At 42.9% G+C, this 19,680-nt stretch overlaps 1 long non-coding RNA gene across 2 annotated transcripts in view; it reads left to right on the top strand.

Annotated features, from left to right (window-relative positions):
• The window catches only part of LOC309610151, an 86,875-nt gene extending 67,195 nt beyond the window's left edge, over positions 1 to 19,680 (top strand). The window contains exons 5-6 of one of the 2 annotated variants that reach the window (XR_014233733.1): positions 332 to 457; positions 9,473 to 19,680. This is a non-coding gene — a long non-coding RNA (uncharacterized lncRNA). The other variant, XR_014233734.1, reaches the window with a different exon arrangement.

The raw sequence follows: 19,680 nt of genomic DNA on the forward strand, positions 1-19,680 counted from the left end.
TTTCTAGAAGGTGAGGCCAGCTCAATGGATGGGGGAGGGGAGGGAGACTGTTGGAAGGTCAAGGAAAGGGTAGGTCACGTCCATTGCCCAGCTCACCTATTTGGTCAAAGCAAATGAAGAAGTCAGGTGGCAGCTACTCATGTATTTTTCTACCACAAGTGCCTTGACCCATGATAGGATCCTCAGATGCAGAGTTGAACATGTCCCTCAGTTCCTTAACAGGCTGTGCAAGGTCACAGTCTGGTTTTACCTTGGTTGCTTTTCCCTTTTATCCCTGATTATCATTTCTATTTCTCTTCTGCCCCCTCCCTCATTTCCCACTCCCCCCAAGTGCCAATCACGGACTCACATAGGACAGTCTCTAATGATAGGACAAGTACCCTTGGACCTGTGTTCCTACAACTTCTGCAAGAGCCTCCTGGGCACATACCCAGCATGGGGGATTGCTGGGCATAAGGTATATGAATACTTCATTTTCACTAAATAATACTTGGTTGCTTTCCAGAATGGTTATGCCTGTTTAATGCTGCTCCAGAAATGCACAAAAAAGTCTATTTCCCCGAGTCTTCTCCATCACTTGGTATTTACCCAGCTTTCTAATCTTTGTATATCGTGTATGTGTATCAAGTAGTATATTGCAGTTTAAAAGTTTGCATTTTGCTGATTTCTAGGCCTTCCTAGAAATGCATATCTCATCTCATCCTTGGTATCCATTCTCTAAATTGTGTATTGCAAGTTTTGCTCATTTTTCTTTTGGGTTTCTTATCTTTTTCATGTTGATTTGCAAGAGTTTCTTGTATGTGTTAGATATGTAATTATCTACGTATGTAGATACTATAATTTGTGCTGTTCTTATCCAGTTTTGGAATCAAGGTTATGTATATTATTAACCTCATAAAGTGATTGACGTTTTAACTTCTATAACGGTTATTTATCTATGCAAGTTTTAAATTTATTCTTTGCCAACTTGCCTCTTTATTTTATATTTTAACGGCTATTTGTTTATTTTTAAATTTTTAATTATTTTTTAGTTAAATCATGTAAAATGCCATTGTATTAAATTGTATTTTTTCACATTCTTCTTTTTAAAAAATTTTTTTATTGAAATATAGTTGACTTACAATGTTGTGCTAGTTTCAGGTATATAACAACGTGATTCAGTTATACATATACATGTATATCTATTCTTTTTTAGATTCTTTTAAATTATAGGTTATTACAAGACACTGAATATAGTTCCCTATGGTATACAGTAGGTCCTTGTTGTTTATCTATTTTATATATAATAGAGAGTCTATTTTAATCCCAAACTCCTAATTTATCCCTCCCCCCCTTTTCCCCTTTGGTAACCATAAGTTTGTTTTCTATGTCTGTGAGTCCCTTTCTGTTTTGTAAATAAGCTCATTTGTATCATTTTTAATTTTTTTTAGATCCCACATACAATTTAGCACTTTATAAATTCACTATAATGTATCTAGGTATGGATCCCCCTGCTTATCTATGTTTTATAACACTCAGTAAGTTTTTTTCAATTCTATTTCTCTGCTCTGTATCTTAACTTTCATTTTTTTGCTTCTTTTTTTTAGAAAAAAATAAAAATTTATATAGTGTTTATTTGTTTATTCTTAATTAACATAAGTCTCATAGTGTCCTCTTGTATTAATTCTCTTCTTAGTGGAGTACTTCTTCCAAGAGAATATTAAAAGAAGTTTTATGTATGCTTGATATATCATTAATTTTGTCCCAAATTTTAAACAATTTAATTGGTGTTAAAATTCTAGGTTGAAGGTTCTTGTCTTTCAATGCTGAAAAAGTTATTTTCTTGGCCAGCATTTATTATAGATATTAAGAATTCCCATTTCTTTTCAGGGGATCTATACCTTCTCTCTGGAAACCTTTAGATTTGTCATTTTTGTTTTTGGTTTCCTGGAACATATTTATTTTCTTTACCTTCTGAGCCCCATGACATGACAGCAAAGGAGTAAAAACTGGTATAAACTTCCAATAATGTAGAGAACATGGAGAGAGTCTTCAGAAGATAGGCAATTAAGTGATGTGTGGATTATAAGAAGTAGGACAGTCACCAAATGGAACTTGGGTCCACTCATCCGATGTCCAGCAAAGCCAATCCGCTGACTCAGGGCTATGGCAAAGGAAAGTGGAGTGTTTATTACAGGGCACCAAGCAAGGAGATAGCTCCTCCTCAAGGGATATATTGATACATAACAATCTGATACAAATCTTTGAGTTCTTCTATAGGAACTAAGGTCCTCACCCAGGTAACTTCAGGCTGAGCACAAGATTCCTGGAGCACTGCCCTGTTACCTCACCACTAACCAATCAGAAGAAAGTCATGCACCGCACAGCGCTCACCCCAAATTTTGCTTTTAAAAACTCTCCTCTGAAAACCAACAGGGAGTTTGGGTCTTTTGAGCATGACCTGCCTGTTCTCCCTGCTTGGCCTTTGGAATAAACCTTTCTCTGCTCCAAACTTCGATGTTTCTATTTGTTTGGCCTTACTGTGAGTAGGGCACATGAACTTGGGTTCAACACAGTTTCGTTCCTGTCTAAAGAAATCAAACAACCTGTTTTTAGTGTGGGCAATAATGCCACATCTGGGATCCATTTCTATTCACCCTGAAACGGAGCCCAATAGTCAACAGTGGCACACCGAGTTCACAGTCAGCCTTAATAATCCCACCAGTGACTACGTACTTGAGGGAATTGTGATACATGAAAAAGAAATGTCATGGAATAGAGAAATAATCTCATAGAAATACAAGAGATAATTCAGGGTAAATAAGGAGCTTGAGAGAAACTAATTTGTATCCCCAGAGACATTTATGAAGACACCATATCAATTAAACAAGAAGAAGAGGCTATGAAAATGCTAATTAAAAAGCTGGAAGATAAAATAGAGAAAATTAAAAGACAAAGAGTATGAAATGATCAACAACAACAATAAAAACATTTAGAATAACCCAGGGGCTCAACATCCAGCTGATAGGAGATTTAAAAAAAAAAAAAAAGTGAGAAGGAATTACGAAAAAATATTACAAGAGAATTTCCCAGAGTGTAAGGATACAAAAGTTAAGAAAGAAGTGTTCACCTACTCTCCATCATAATGAATAAAAGACAGCAAATGCAACATTTAAAAATTCAGAACGCTAATATTAAAAGAGAGATCTTAACTCTTTCCAGAGAGAGAGAGAGAGGAATGAAGAAAAAATAATGATAACCCACAAATAAATGGGCACCAAAGGCTTGAAAAAGTAGCTCTAGATGATAGACTGTAATGAAATACTTCAAATTATGAAGGAAAACTACTTTTCACTAGACTTCTATGTCCAGCAAAAAATTGTGAATTTTGAAGGCAGAAGAAGAGACATTTTCAGACAGTGAAGTGTTGAAAAAGCTTAATTCCACACATCTTTTGAAGGAAGTCATTTGAGGACACACTCCCACAAAAAAATGAGGGACTAAAGCAAGCCAGGAGGAGACATAGGATTCTGGAAGCAGTACGTGCAACCCTGGGCAGGAGTGATGAGAAATGCATATGACAGTTTTGCTGCAGGTCTAAGGAGAGATCAGTACAGATTTTATAGCTGAAGGAAACACGAATGTGTATCTTCTGCCATTTATAAAGACATCATAAGCACAGAAAGTTAAGTCAGTTGAAGTTAGTGATCTGGACCCAGTTAGAGTAACTTCAGAGCCTGAACTCTTAATTTTTATCTTACATTGTTTCTTCTTGTAACTTAAAGTGACTTATGGTTTCCACCAGGAAAATAAAAATTTTAGTATGTTTCATGTGTGCTAAACATGCCTTTATTACAGTCAGAATGCAAAAAAAAAAAAAAAAAAGCTATGCAAAATTGCTAAATTAAGAAATAACTTTCTAGAAATCCAGAAAGAGTTCCTAGAGAAATGAATGTAACCATGAGGAGATACAATTTTAAAAAGAGTGAAAGGTGGTTTAATTGAGGGAGAAGTCATGGGCAGGGGGAAGAGGAGGGCAAGAGATTTTTCTTTACATTTTAAGTCTTCTGCACCTGAAGAAATTAAATTGTGTGCCCGTATTCCTTTGCAAATTTAAAATTTTATTTCTGTGTATTTTAAAAAGGGTAAGTAGGGCTTCTTTGGACGATAAGCCAAATGAGGAATTACGGCAACATGCAAAGGCATGGAAGAGCAAAACGTTCATGGCTTTGGGGAGAATGGTATGGTTTAAGTGACTGGACTGAAGGGTCATTGGGGGCTGGTAGGAGAAGACAGAGATGACTCTGGAAAAGTAGACCGGGGTAAGGCAGTGGAAAGCATCGAATGCCCACGCTAAGTAGATTGGAATTTCCTTTGTTGGCAACGGAATGTTGAAAAGTTTTAAGCAGCATGATTCCATCTGTGTTCTAGGGGCTCATCCTTATTGCAATGTGAAGCGGGCTCTGAGTGTGGGAAGGCAGGAAGCCGGAGGACCAGAGCAGGGATGGTTATAACCATCCATGACTTACGGCTCTGAGCTAAAGCTTTCAACCTGGGAGGAAACTGGAGCTCCATACCTGTGGCTGGAATCAAAAATCCTCCTGCCACTCTAGCTGTCGCCCTGGCCTGCAGTCTGCCGTCCAGCACCCTCTCTCTGGCTGGGTGGCCCCTGCCCAACGGTGCACTGATGGGCGGCGTGTTGGGGGGCAGTGGGGGGGGCCTCGTGGAATTGCAGCCCCTCCTCGCTTGGGAGCTGCTAGAAGCCCATGCCTGGGCGGCGTCTCAGTGCAGCTTTTTAGACGTTCCTATAAACTATTTTTTGGCCCCTTTTTAAGCCATGGTTTAGTTTTTAGGATGGGACTTCTACCAACTTCTCCCCACAACCCCCATACCTTTTAATGGTTCCCTTGGTTTTTATAAGCAGTTTTTCAGTTTTTTCCTCCTGCCTTGCTAACTCATCTAAGAAGTAGGATTTTTTCCCCCTTTTTCTTTTATTATTAATATCTTTAAAATAATAAAATGGAAAGAATGAGTGTTTGTAAACTTCTGGTCTCCTGCTTTCTAGGTCCACATCCAGGGTGCCCTCCCTCTGAGGCTAATTAACATTCCACGTGCTGGGTGTGGGTGTCTGTGTGACTAGAAGCCCTCAGATGGCTTCAGCCCTGTCTATCCAGGTACCGTGATTCCCTCCCTGCCCTCTTATCAACCTACATCCCTGCTTTCCTCCTGCCCTCTGGTTGCCAGGCAACATAGCTCAGGGGCAATAGAGTCTGGCTGGAAGTGCCCAGCTGAAGGAGCTCTGGTGTTTCTCCTTGTGGCAGCCTGGCTGGGAGTTGGGCAACTTGCTGAAGGTCAAAGGCAGCCATCCATAGCTGTGGCATTCTCTCCACTAGACGTGAACGTGACTCAGGAGGGGAAATATTCGAAGGCAGGGAGTGGGGTAAAGTAGTTGGTTTTCCCTTCACATCCAAGAGGCCACATGGCTCCTCCCTTTCGTGGCCGGAGCGGATCAAAGTCAAGCTGAACAGGTCTTTGTGCATTTCAGGAATGTGGAGTTCATTTCCCTTCAGGCCTCTCCTGCCACTGACTCTGCCTGACACTGCAAAAGTGACAAACTCATTTGTGAGCAGAGGCTGAATGTGAGGGTTAGGGATCCACCTCCGTAGTACCACGTCACTCAAAATACGGTCTGGGGGCTGGCAGCATAGACATCACCTGGGAGCGTGTTAGGAACGCAAACCTCAGCTGAACCCCAGACCTGTGAACCAGAATCCGCATTTTGTCCGAATGGCTGGGTCATTTGAATACACATTAAGTTTGAGACTCTGATCAGATACTCTACTGTCAACTTGGTTAGAATGAGGGTACATGGCTCACAGTGGGACTCGAGTTCCGGAGAATTCTGCCTTTCCCTGCTCAGCAGAGCGTCACAGAGCCATAGCCTTGGGGTATTCCATGGATTTGTGGAGAAGGGGGTGTGCAAACGCACAGACCGTCTCTCCTGATGGGAGCCCTCCCCTTTCTCCATCCACCGTGATCTTACCCAGGTTCGCATGGCCATGCACTCTCAGATTCATGATCCCAACTCGTCCTCACAGAACCCTGGGAGTTAACAAAGCGGGGTTATTAATCCCATGTGAAACAAGGACCCCCCAATTTTATCTATGAGGAAATGACTATCTCGTTCAAGGCCACAGAGCTACGAACTGGACTTACCCTTGTGATTCCCACCTTCCTTTTGTATGCGACCTAGACTAGATTTCCAGCCCTTTTCAACACAAAGCTCAGAAAAGTAATTATGGAGGAAAAAAAGCAGTCAGAAGCATCATGTTGGGTTGGGTTTGACTCATAAATTCCACCACGTAGGGCTGAACCTAAAGACTTCTTCCTGAGACTCTGCAAATCATTCCAGTAGTTCAGAGGCCCTTTGAACAAGAGGTTACATGGATTGAGTTTCAAAGAAAAGAATGTCGAAAGAAATCTCCCAGATGAGGATGGCCTCCAGATGTGAACATGGCTCTTCCAGATGTGTGGGAGAGTGGGGCTGGGGAGTGAGAGGCCTCACATGTCTGCGAGATGAAATGGAAAAACCGCTCGCAGACACGGGGGGGAAGGAGGACAAGGGGAAGAGGAATGAGACGGGAGGAACAGAACCCAAGTTCATCTCTTCAGTGCGGGGGCCAGACGAACTCGAAGCGCTCATTCCCAGGCGGGCTGACATTTAAAATCTGTGGTCCACAGAGAAGCCACACCTCAGACTGTGCTGCTGAAGAGAAAACTGAGAAGGGGTTGTGCCTGCAGGTCTCTGAACAGATCTGATCCAGCCCCATCCAGGAGTTTTCCAGGCGCGGTTACAGGGCAGCTCGGGCGTCTGGAGTCTTACTCAGGGCAGCAGGGAACCGAGGCCAGAATGCGGAAGAAGGAGCCAGAAACTGCCCAGTCCTTCCTTCCTTCAGCTTCTGAATCAGCAGCTCATTCTCTCGGGCCTCACCTGGTTTGTTCTTTCACCAGAGCTGGGAAGTCCCCTGTTTCTCAGGTGAGTAAATCTGCACGGAAAACGGAGGCCTTGTGGCCAAGTCATCGTGGTTCGTCGTGGTTCGTCACATCTCTGAAAGTCAGAGCTGTTGTCCAACTCCTGGCTGCAGGGAATAAAAACCCTTTGTTTCCCTCAGCCAACATCTCCCCTGTCTCCGGGAAGACCTGCCAAATCACTGCTCCTGATGTACGTGTCTCTCCACTTCCCCACTTTCCCAAGTCTTCCTTTCCTTCCACGTAAAGACCATCCCTGAGCCCCTGTGTCTATGTCACTCTGGACATGTGATTTGCATTCCCTTTTACCTTTTCAGTATTTTTTAGCAACACAAATAACTCACTGTGCTCTGGCCCCACTGGTGAAGTCCACATTTTTATTTTCCTCTAAGGGTTCACAGAATCTGAAGGACACATTCCAACAAAATGAGTACATTTAAGTTGTTTATTATTATTATTATTTGGCCGCTCTGTGTAGCTTGCAGGATCTTAGTTCCCTGACCAGGGATCGAACCTGGGCCCTTCACAGTGAAAGCGCTGAGTCCTAACCCCTGCACCACCAGAGAATTCCCTGTTAATTTATATTATTAAAACATGTATCGCAAGAGGGAAGAGATATGGGAACATATGTATATGTATAACTGATTCACTTTGTTAGAAAGCAGAAACTAACACACCATTGTAAAGCAATTATACTCTAATAAAGATGTTAAAAAACAAAACAAAACAAACAAACAAAAAAAACCATGTGCACATGTAACAATGCCTACATACTGATCACACACACACACAGAAGCACAGTCTCTGGCCAATATGCTAATAACACAATACTCAGTTGAAAAAGTTAATTAACATATACACACTACTATATGTAAAATATTTAGATAATCAACAAGGACCTACTGTATAGCACAGGGAACTCTACTCAATATTACTATAATAACCTATATGGGAAAAGAATCTGAAGAAGAATGGATACATGTATATGTATAACTGAATCACTTTGCTGTACACCTGAAACTAACACAACATTGTAAATCAACCATACTCCAATATAAGATAAAAATTATGTTAAAAAAGTAATAAAATAAAATATTCAAAGAGGTAAAAAGAAAAAAGAAAAAGTTAATTAGCCATCTTCTATTTCCCCATGAGGGACCTAACCTTCCCCTGTGATCTGCAGCCTAACACATTTTTCAAAGCCCACACCAGTCAGAGGGTAGATTATCCAATTAGAAGGTACTGAGATCATTGAAGGGTGAAGTCAGGATCAGTGCACCCTGGGTACAGAGATATGTCATTACTCTGGGAATCAAGTACCAGGAAGTATAGTACTATAACCGAGGATAGGCTCCCACCAATGACCGCCGTCTGCCTGCCTTTTGTCTGTAGAAAAACTTTAGTCAAAGAATAAATTTAATCAGAGGAGTGAGAAAATGCAGAAAGAAAGGAAAACAGTCAAGCAAGACAAAATAATAATAGTTTAGCCATTAAACAACATCAAAGAACGTTTAGTTCTTCCTCAAGGACCATAGATAATATTCTGAGCCATGTCCTTTGAGCTGTTTTGTTGATACTGAAACCCCCCACCAGGTGGAAGAAGTTAACTGTATGCTGCATGTAGACCCCAGACAGGTTGGAACCAGAAGACTGATGATGCCGAGCCCCACTTACGCCACCACCAACCAATCAGAAGAATGTCCACAAACTGATCACACACCCCACAAACCCCCTCCCTCACCCTGCCTTTATAAACCTTTCTCTGAGAGCCTTGGGGAGTTTGGTTCTTTTAAGCACTAGCCGCCTGGACTCCTTGCTTGGTGCCTGCAATAAACGCTACACTTTCCTTCACCACAACCCAGGGTCAGTAGATTGGCTTTACTGTGTGTGTGCAGGTGGACCCAAGTTTGGTTCGGTAACAATATCATTATCATGATCACCATCATCATCACTACTGGCTAATTGTGAATTCTTTATTTCCTTTGTTTTAATCTAATTGGAGTTGAATTCTCAAGCTATTGTTTGTTTTACGTTTGAGTCTAAGCATATTTTGATATTCCAATTAGTATCTGATTCAGTTTTATAAAATTGACTCTGTCCTGGCTCACTGGAATGTAGATCTTTAAATTTTTGTACTTAAACCCACTTAGAATTGGCTTCAGGCTTAGGAAAATAAGTACGTTAGTCTAAGTTCAGTATGTGGTTCAGAAAATGTCTATGCTTCATTCTGGCTTTTAGCTACAAACTTGGTGTATTTCATGCTTCTGAATTGGATAGATTTTTATTTGGCATTTTTGGTGGCAAAGGTTATTTTGTTCTTGTAATTGGTTGTATTCACTGTTATTTTTAAAAGATTCCAGAGAGCCTGGTGTTACAAGTAGCCTACCTTGTCCCCAAATGCTAGGTCTTTATGCATTCTGCACAAGCTTCTGGATTACAAAGATTCTCCACCTTCTATTTCTAGGCTTTTCCCAGAGTCATACATCTGCTCAGGAGCGATGGCATTTTGGTTCACTCGCTTTTCTGGTTTGAGCAGCTCCGTCCAGAAAGAAGGGAAATGGTCTTTCTTCTATCAGAACTCCCGTCCCTGCTGGAGAGAGGATCCCAGCCTAGGACTCCTCAGCAGTGACTAAGGCTCAAAAGCCCAACCCTTGTCCTTGGATTCCACCTGTGTAATTTCATTTGGAATGTACCTTTCTGTTGACTTGATCTCCGCCTTTCTTTTCATCTGTCTGTTATGCTTAATTCTACCCTCATGCACGTGTTAATTCTAATCCTTTGGTGACCTAAGCTAGAGAAAATGCCTCAAGAATAAACAGTTCTCCATCTAAGAGTTTTCTCCCTCCCATGTTATGGCATCTATTCCTCTAATATTAATGCACTGGTGTTACCGAACGCAAGTTCATGTGCCTGATGCACAGTGAGGCCTAACAAACTGAAACGTCGGAGTTTGGAGCAGAGAAAGGTTTACTGCAGGACCATGCAAGAAGACCAGTGGCTCATGACCCCCAAAACCCTGAACTCCCTGAAGGGTTTCAGGAAAGCATTATTAAAGGCCAGGTGAGGGAGGGGCATGGTTGGTTGTTACAAACTTCTTGGTGTCAGAATCCTTTGTCCTTACATCTGTCCATGTAGGTCAGGTCATGATGTTCCTGTAAACCTCCAACAAAACAAATGTTATTCTCTGTTCTGCAACTTTGAATCTCTATGGAAAAGTGTTATCCCCTTAAAGGTCAGAGCCTTGAGAATGGGCTATCCTGTACATTTCAGGCTAAGACAACATTCTTAACTCTAAGCAAAAGCCATGGAATAAAAAGGTTAAAGTAAAAGAAACAGATCCAATTTGGAGTCAGATTTGTTCTTCCTTATTACATTGGATTAAATCTACCATTTATTATATGCCTATGTGCCAAGCAATTGACTTCTATTTATCACATTTATTGTTACTAACAACCCAACTAGCTAGGTGGTGTTATCCCCATTTTACACATGAGGAAACTGAGGCTCAGAGAGGCTGAATGCCTTGCCCAAGACCCTGCAGCTGGAAATCAGATAAAACCTGGTCCATCTGACTCCAGAACCTCTAGAAGTTCTGGTTCAGGTTACCCCATGAGGCCTTCTGTGATTTCAAGAAATTCTCAAATTCGTTTTATTAATAAAAATAATAATGCCTATAGGTCTCATAGCAATAAAGTGAAAGGAAGGAGAAGAGTGTTATAGCCTGAAAAGTTGGAAATTTTGCCTCCTCTACACTGGAAAAAAGACTTCAGGTTACAAATGAGATGTTCCAGCAGAATGAGTTTGGCTGTAAGTGTGTGAACCCACCACTGCCCTTTCATTTGGTGGATGGATTTAAGTCTGTAGCTGAACCTGATGGAGGAGATTCCTTCCAGGTTCATGACCCTGCTCTTGGGGGTGCAGAATCTTGAGCTGGCAGGCCCTAAGTGATGGAAAAAAGAGCTGGAGGTTTCAAAGTGAGACGCCCAGGATCCAGGGCTGGAAGTTCATTTTGTCAAACAATCAAAAGTGCAGATAGTCTTCTTAGAACTTGTAGCAAGATGGTGCTTTCTATTACAAGAAAATACAAACTGCTTCCCCTCAAGGTTATTTTCTTGTGCATACCCACTGGCACCTTTGACAACGACCTCTCTCGGCCTCGGAGGACAAGCCTGTGTAAGTCTAGAGAAGCAGGGTCGAGTGTAGATTTACACCCTTATTCTGCCTGCTTTCACAGAGCACTTGAGGCAGTGCAAACAATACCGTGACCTGACAATGCCATTTTTTCCAATGGTGACAGTCGACAGCTTTGCTTGCTCCTGGAGCTCTGCAGATAGTCCTGAGGGGGTCACACAGTCCTCCGATGGAAGCCCCAAAGCTGAAAGTCACAGTCTAACTCTGCAGTCTTATTGCGAAAAATGGTATTTCTGGAGGATGACCAGGAAGCTTTTCTTATGGCATCAAGGAGACTGTTGAATCCAAAAAGACTGCAGAGGAAAGGGTTGAATTTCTCAGCCTTCAAAACCAGCTTTTAGGCAAGTGCCTTTCCATCCTTTATTAACTGCAAATAAAGGAGAGAAGGCCATAAGCTTCCAGGATCCCCATTTCGGGCATTTTTGCCAGTAGTGGGGGTGGTATTAGGAGAGAGAGACCGAAGTCTCTTGTTCTTCAGTTTATAAGTGAAGTTTGCTCAGGAAACAGGAGCAAACATCTTGGAATCCTTATCATCACATATAAACTGCTTTACTGGTTGACTCTACAGAGAGTATCATACTTAAAAACAAAATGATACCTCTGTGGAGAGTCTTTCATCATAGGATTTCTTGGCCTCGTCATCTTACCCTAATTTGCAGAGATAAGAAGAAAAACCAAGAGAGGTCACAGTTGAAGAAAAAGCCATCGGCAGAACGTGCTGAGAGCTCAGCCTTCTTCATCCTGGCCTTTGTAGCCAAGCCCTGGGCTCTGCACACGAGCCTCGTCCGCACTCCTAACCCTGGATAAGCACCGTTACTGCAACAGGGCACGTGTGGTTAGCGGGATGGAGCGAGTCCGATTGCTGTTGAATTAGTTGCAAGTTCAAGATCAGCTAGGTTCTTTCATTATTAACAAACATCCAACAACAATATTGAGCAGCTATATGCCACATACTGCATTGGACACCAGAGAGGAAGTAGGGTCTGTGACATTTCAACATTTAACTCGTACAGAAGAAATGGCAGGCATGGTCTTGTACTTTTCTTTAGAGAGAAGGTCAGTAGATAAACATGAAGCCGCTAAAGAATGACACGGAATATGTTATCAAAATGGCAAAGAAAAGGGTATGAAAGGAGCACTAAAGGGAACGAATGGGTGTTGGTCTCCTGGTGGTGTATCCAGGCCAAGGTTTGGAGGAAGGATGGACAAAGGATGGTTCTGAGAGAAGTGGAAGCCATATGGGAATGTTATCGTTAAGGCAAAGGGGTGGGAATCTCCGAGGTGGATGAAGGGCTGGATAAGAAAAAAGCAGACTGGACCTATAGGGCCATGTTGTGCTGAAACAAGTGATGATGGGGTTGAAGGAGGGGGTGGGCCTGGAAGAGTAAGGAACCATACACAGGTCCCGAGTCAGGTATGAAATGGTTTTTGAAGCTAGTTATTCTCACCAGCAACATGTGGTATCACTTAACATAAAAAAAATCGAAACCAAGGAAATCCCTAAGAAGACAACTCTAATAGTCTAGCAATGAGAAGCTTAAAAGATGAACCAGTGTTGATACCTTTGGAATGGAGAAAAAGATCTCAAAACAAGAAGTAAGACAGAGGAACAGACAGTTAGCAGGGCTCAGAAAAAAAAAAAAAGAAAAAAAAAAAGGCTATAGGATTGAAGGAAAGATATTGAGTGTGTTTTGGTGGAACCTTTTTTTGAATTTTTTGAATTTTTGAGTTGGAAGAACACCCTTAGTTCAATATTCTTATTTTACAAATGAGGAAACCAAAGCCCAGTCAGGTCTGTAAAGAAGTTGTACCTACAGAATTCAAGTGGGCCAGTGAAGTTCAACTAGGGCCTTATTTTATTTAGAAAATAACAAATAATTTTAAGGTTCAGACACAGAAACTTCTTCAAAATGATTGGGAGATCAGAGGAAACAGAATACTAGGTTTGGACTCATGACTTCTGCATTCTGATTCTAGAAAGCTCTGACCCTTGGAAACCTTTGGTGGACGGACAGATACTTTGTACTGGGCTAATCTGGATGGAGAGATGCAGGTCATCACAAAGCCATTGGGAAATGTAGTAGGCAGAGGACCGGGCGGGGGGCAGGGGAGGATCCTGGAGCCACACCCTGCTCCTGGGGGCTCCAAGATCTGAGGAATGTCAGGCTAGAGTGAGTGACTGGATCTTTTCCAGGAAGCCCCACTCTGGTGGGGGTGACCCGGTTCCTCTTCAGGCTGACATCAGCTTCACGCCCTGTGATTCTCTGTGACACTTAAGCCAGCATCATCTCTCCACACCATATTATATCAAAAAAAAAAAATTAAGATCTTTCTCATGGACTAGGAATTCATTTCATCTAGCTTCATTTAAAATACATTGTTAGACTGGTGTTCCACAAATCTGCCAAATACTATAATTATGTATGAAGTCGCAGGGGCCTCCCACACCCATGGAGAGGCCAGTGTTTGGACGGATAACAGACAGGGAGAATTTTAAGTACATCCTGTTCCACTAAAGCTTACTTTTTTCCCATTCTGCTCTCCCTCCTTCTTTTTCTCCCTCTTGCTCATCAACCTCCCTACCGCCGGCAACAGAAGAAATAATTGCTATGAGGGCTGAGCCTGGACGGAGCTGAAGATTTCTTCTTTCTCTTCCTTTAAAGCATTGCAACACTTTAAAACTGTGAGGGAATAACAGCCCTCCCTACAAACCCAAACATACCTCTCCTCTGGCAAACAGGAAACTTATGCCTGGGCTTGGTTTTTGCAGCTACCTTCCCCTCAGGTTCTTCCTGGCCATTCAACATGCTTAAAATAGTAACTACCAAAACCAGAAGAAGAGATGATTTCATTGTCTGCACACTGCCACTGGTGACCTGATTTGGGTGGTGGCAGATGGAGCTAGTCTTCTGACTCGGCACCTTGGGAATTCTCGTAGGGTCAAGGCTGGTCCCTCCCAGAGGATTTCAACACCCTGGTGCTCTCCCAGGGGCCAGCCTATCTCAAGAGGGCAGTGAATCAGGCAGAGCTGGCTTGCCACCCATGTGCGCACACAGACACATAGGGGGCAAGATGGCCATGGACATCCACCACCCTCCCTGGCACAGCCTGTGCACATGCAGACCTCCTGGCTTGTGAAGGCAAGGCTGGGGCAAAACCTCTCTGCCCTCTGAGCCAGTCCCTCCTGCTATTATCTGGGGAAAATGCACCCTACCCGGACCTGCCAGGTACAAGAATTTGTACAATTTGCTGAATTCTACTCTTGACATTAGGGAGCTGTCAGAGTGACAGGTACAGAAGGGACCCAATGGTCTTCCAAGGATGGGAGGAGAGAAAACTAGTTTGAGAAGGAACAAAGGGTTGTTAGCAGTTAATCTTGGGGAATAAAGGAGAAATCATTTTTTACCATAAAACACCCCACCTCTACCCACTGCCGTGGGGATTAAAATCTTCCCAACAGAGGTAAATTCACAATGATGAAAAGATCCTCGTCTTATGGCCCCCCCCCCCTTTTACTTAATTTGCTACTCAATTATCAGGCAAGTGGGTTTTAAAATAACTTCTGTGTGCCCAGCATCTCCCACAGTGTTGTGGGCATTTAGAAGATTTATAAGACCTATTTGCTCTCTTTGGGGACTTTATAGTTATTTAAAGAGAAAGAACTGGAACTTCCCTGGCGGTCCAGTGGTTAAGACTTTGCCTTCCAATGCAGGGGGTGAGGGTTCAATCCCTGGTCGGGGAGCTGAGATCCCACATGCCTCCGGCTAAAAAGCCAAAACATAAAACAGAAGCAATATTGTAACAAATTCAATAAAGAGTTTAAAAATCGTCCACATCGAAAAAATCTAAAAACGAAAAGAAAAGAAAAGAAAGAACTAACTCAGTTGAAGTCAACTGGAAACCAAACATGTCAAGCATTCACAAATCATAATTAAGTGCCTGCCCTCAGGAGGCTTATGCTCTAATAAGGAGGCAGGAAATAACTAAGAGAAATAAGTAAGGATATATAGCATGCTGGATAGTGTAAGTGCTTAGGAGAAAAATAAAGCAGTGACGAAAGATAGGAAGTGCTGAAGAGAAATTGAAATTTTAGAATAGTGACCAGAAAATTTCTTACTGAGAAGGTGACATTTGAGTAAAAACATCAAAGATGTAAGTACTGAAATTGCATCTTCCTGGCAGGTTAAGTACTTTAGTAGAAGGGCAGATCAGTGAGTAGTCAGAGGAAATTCATGCAGGGGGTGAGCCTCAATCTAAACCTTTGAAAGTCAAACAAGCTTTATCTAGTCAGAAGGAGGAATGAGAGGACAAAATTGATATCATTATCCTGAAATTCCGTGCACTGCAATAAATGATTTCTCTTATCTGTGTCTCGTATGTTACATACTTTAAAGAAAAACGATTCTATTGCCTAATTATACCCTTTGGGTAGCTACTTCAGGATCTAGAAATTTATCAGGGATGCCTGGGGGGGTGCCCATCATGGCAGGACTGGGAGGCAGTGCAGGTGAGGGGTGTCCCTTGCTCTAGCAGGTCCTCGCTGGGGAGGTGGCATGGGCAGAAGAGCACCGGCTTTGTCCTCAACCAGAGGGACATGGGTTCAAGTCTTGCTTGGCAACTTCCTATTCCAGACACAATACTTCCTTCTCTGAGCCTGTTTCCTCATCTCTACATTGGGAATACTAACTATTTTTCCAAAAAAAACCAGGGCTGTTATAATAGATACATATAAAGCACACGAGAAGGCATACCCGTTATTAACATTATCATGGAATCGCTGAACTATGTGAAATAAAGCAATGGGCTCCCTATGGTTGTTGTGGAATCTTGTCCCAAGTCTGACGGATGCCAACAGCAGTCAGAGGCATATTTCACTGCCGGGCTGTCAGCATGGGGCGAGTGACTAAGTGGGGGACAAAGAGAGGTTAAGTGATGCACAGTTGTCACTAGACGCAGAGGGTGTGGTTGGATCAGATTGAACACTCTGACCTGGGCCCTCAGGGCAGAGAGCACTTGGAGGGCCTTGACGCAGCTGCTGGGAAAGGGGAGTCAAGAAAAGGCAGGGAGAAGGTAGATGGGGCATCAGCCAAAGGGCTTGAGCTCCTGGAAGCCTTCCCACCAGCAGGTGCTGGTTCACCAGCATCGCAGATGCTGACTGCCTGTCAGTTCTTCCCCGGGAGGGTCCCTCAGGATGAGACCTGGTGAGAGCTGGCCTTGGCACTTCCGGCCTCGCCAGGCACTTTTTTTTTTTTTTTAACTAAATTTATTTATTTATTTATTATTTCTTTTTGGCTGCATTGGGTCTTCATTGCTGCGCGCGGGCTTTCTCTAGTTGCGGCGAGCGGGGGCTACTCTTCGTTGCCGTGCGTGGGCTTCTCATTGCAGTGGCTTCTCTTGTTGCGGAGCATGGGCTCTAGGCGCACGGGCTTCAGTAGTTGTGGCTTGCGGGCTCTACAGCACAGGCTCAGTAGTTGTGGCACACGGGCTTAGTTGCTCCGCGGCCTGTGGGATCTTCCCGGACCAGGGCTCGAACCCGTGTCTCCTGCATTTTGCCAGGCACTATTATTTCCTCTCTCTTACCGATCTTGACAGTTCACCTATGTGAGCATTCAAAAGTCATATGATAAAAACCTGATAAACCCAACTAGGACACTCTGCAAAGTTTCAGGTACTTAAAACTGGCCTGGAAGAGGCCTGAGAGAAATGATAGAGCGCGAGTCAAGAAGGGCAGAGGGACTTCCCTGGCGGTCCAGTGGTTAAGACTTGGTGCTTCCACTGCAGGGGACACGGGTTCGATCCCTTGTCAGGGAACTAAGATCCTGCATGCCATGCGGCATGGCCAAAAAAATAAAAAATAAAAAAATAATAAAAAATAATGAAGAAGGGCAGAAGGCCCTGGGAAGTTTGGTAGATAAAGCTCGGGGCTGAGAGAGCTGAGCGTTTCACAGCGAATGACAAGTCTATGGAGTGTGGTAGAGGCTACCTCCCTGGGTGGTAGGAAGACCTCCCAGACGGGGCTTCCTGAGTGTTTAAGCTGCTTTGCCAATGGGCATGCTCACCACTGAGCCCCGGTCTCCCTTTCAGCATAGGGGACAGGCATTTCTGCGGCTTTGTATGCTGTCCCGCCCATGCACCATCTAGATTCTGTATCATCATGGTGCCCCAGGCCTCTCTTGGCTTCCAACAGGTCTATCAGACAGGCATTCAACTGCTTGCTGATTCATTGATCAACAAGGCCATTACTAGGATTGCTTAACCCTTAATTTCTTTTTAACATTTGTTGGGCACTTATTGTGTGCCAGGCACTGTGCTTTGCCGCACCATCTTGTTTTATTCTCATAAAAACTTTATGAAGCATATACTCTTATTGTATTTGTTTTGCAGAGAAGGAAAATGAGCTTTAGAGAGGTGACACAATATGTGTAGGCCTGACAGGTAGTAGGGCCAAAATTTAAACTCAGCCTCAGACGCCAACGTCTGTGTGCTTGAACACAATGCTATACAGCCTTACCATCCACCATCACTTAAGTTTCGACTTCTTTATGTCTGTAAAAGTGAGTTCCTAGAGACAGAAGATGAGTGATTTTTTTTTTTTTTGAGAGGGCAGGGAGATTAACGTATTCGTGGTACATTTTCAATCTTCCATTCACTTTTAAATATGTTTTGTTCAATAAAAATAATAGAGCACTGGGTGGGGGGGAGAGATAAATTTGGAGTTTGGGATTAACATATACACACTACTGTATATAAAATAGGTAAACAACAAAGCCCTACTGTATAGCACAGGGAACTAAACTCAATATTATGTAATAATCTGTAATGGAAAAGAATCTGAAAAAGAATAGATCCATATATGTATAACTGAATCACTTTGCTGTACACTTGAAACTAACACAACATTGTAAATTAACCATACTTCAATTTAAACATGCAAAGAAAAAAAAAAGACCACCAACTATACTTAGGCATGATTGATAATTAGTGAGGATTCAAACACAAAAGACCATCCTTGCCATCCAGGATCTTGGAAAAGAGGAGACAGACCAGTAAATGGATATTGTGTTTCCTTGCGATGAGTGTTAAGATAGGTGTGCTCCCTGGAGCTCCCATGAGGGGCACCCAATCCTCACTGGGGAAAGGGGTGTTTTCCTGGGAAAGCTGATGACCAAGTTGAGTCTTGAAGACCAGGTCAGACAAAAAGGGTATTTCATCCAGGTGGGACATTGAAGGCTTGGAGGTGAGCTAGAACCATGTGGCTGGGAGGTGAGGCTTGAGGTTCGAGGTATGGTCAGGCATGAAAGGCCTTGTGTCCTGCATGAGTAGTGGGTTTGTATCCTAACAGCAATGGGGCGCCATTGTATGCCTTTCTGTAAAGGAGAGACATGGTGGTTCTGGAAAGTCACTCACAGAAGAGCCGAGAAGAATCAGGACAACACACCTTTAGTAGGGAGACAGGATAGGGAGTGATTGCAGAGATCCAGGTGAGTGACCGGGATCAGGGATATGCAAGGCTTTGATTTGGGTAGAGGGCCTTAAACACTCAAGTCCTCTCCATCCCAAATCAGAAAACACATACTCTGCCTTCCTTCTAGTGTAATTAACAGCATCCTTAAATTCAAATTGGTATTTCTACCTTTCTTATATCAAATGCCCTTTGATCGTCACCAATAGAGCTTACAGACATTATTGAGAGCCTTGGTGGCAGGTACTGTTCAAAGTTTCCATGTAGGTCATGTCATTTCATCTTCCTCTCGACCTTCTGGGATGGCTTTGATTCTCTTCATTTTAGAAGCAAAGAAACTGAGGCTCAGAAAGATGAAGAACTTGCTCAGCGTCCTCCAGAGTGACAAAGCTGACTTCAAACTAAGCCCAGTGTTCTTGGTGAAGTCCCATTGTGGATTTTTGGTGTTTGTTTTGGGGGTTAATTCTTCCCTTTCCCACCCACACCCACACTTTATGACTGTTGGTTAATAATCCAGGTCCTTTAAGAAATTCATTTTTGTACCCTCCAATTATTGTCATTGAATAAGGGTACAGGTTGTGTCAGGCACTGGATGGAAGGATTTGTAATCTGCAAAATGTTTTCACCTATGTTACCCTCATTAGATCCTCATCCACTCTAGTGAGGTGGGAAAGGCATTATCTCCCTCTTACAGGTGAGAAAATCGAGGCTCAGAGAAGCAAAAGTCATACAACTAAGTGACATAGCTTGCTGTTAATGCTCTGAATGTATCTTGTTCCTTTTTATTGTCTTTTATGGACTGGATTTAGGTGGTGAGTGGCATCACGTGAAGATCTTTCGGTATATAGAACTCTGGGGAGAAAACTGTTTGACCCTCCGGCTGTTTCTTTGTTCATATCCAACCCAACTCATTCAGGAAACACTGAGTACCTAAAAGGTCCAGGCACTGGGTGCTTGAAGATGCCCATCTTGTCCTTAGGGAGTGAGTGGTACCCAGAGGAGATGGATACAGTTCAGCC

This window comes from Balaenoptera borealis (assembly GCF_965194805.1).
Source record: "Balaenoptera borealis genome assembly, chromosome: 13".
NCBI classification, from domain to species: Eukaryota; Metazoa; Chordata; class Mammalia; order Artiodactyla; family Balaenopteridae; genus Balaenoptera; species Balaenoptera borealis.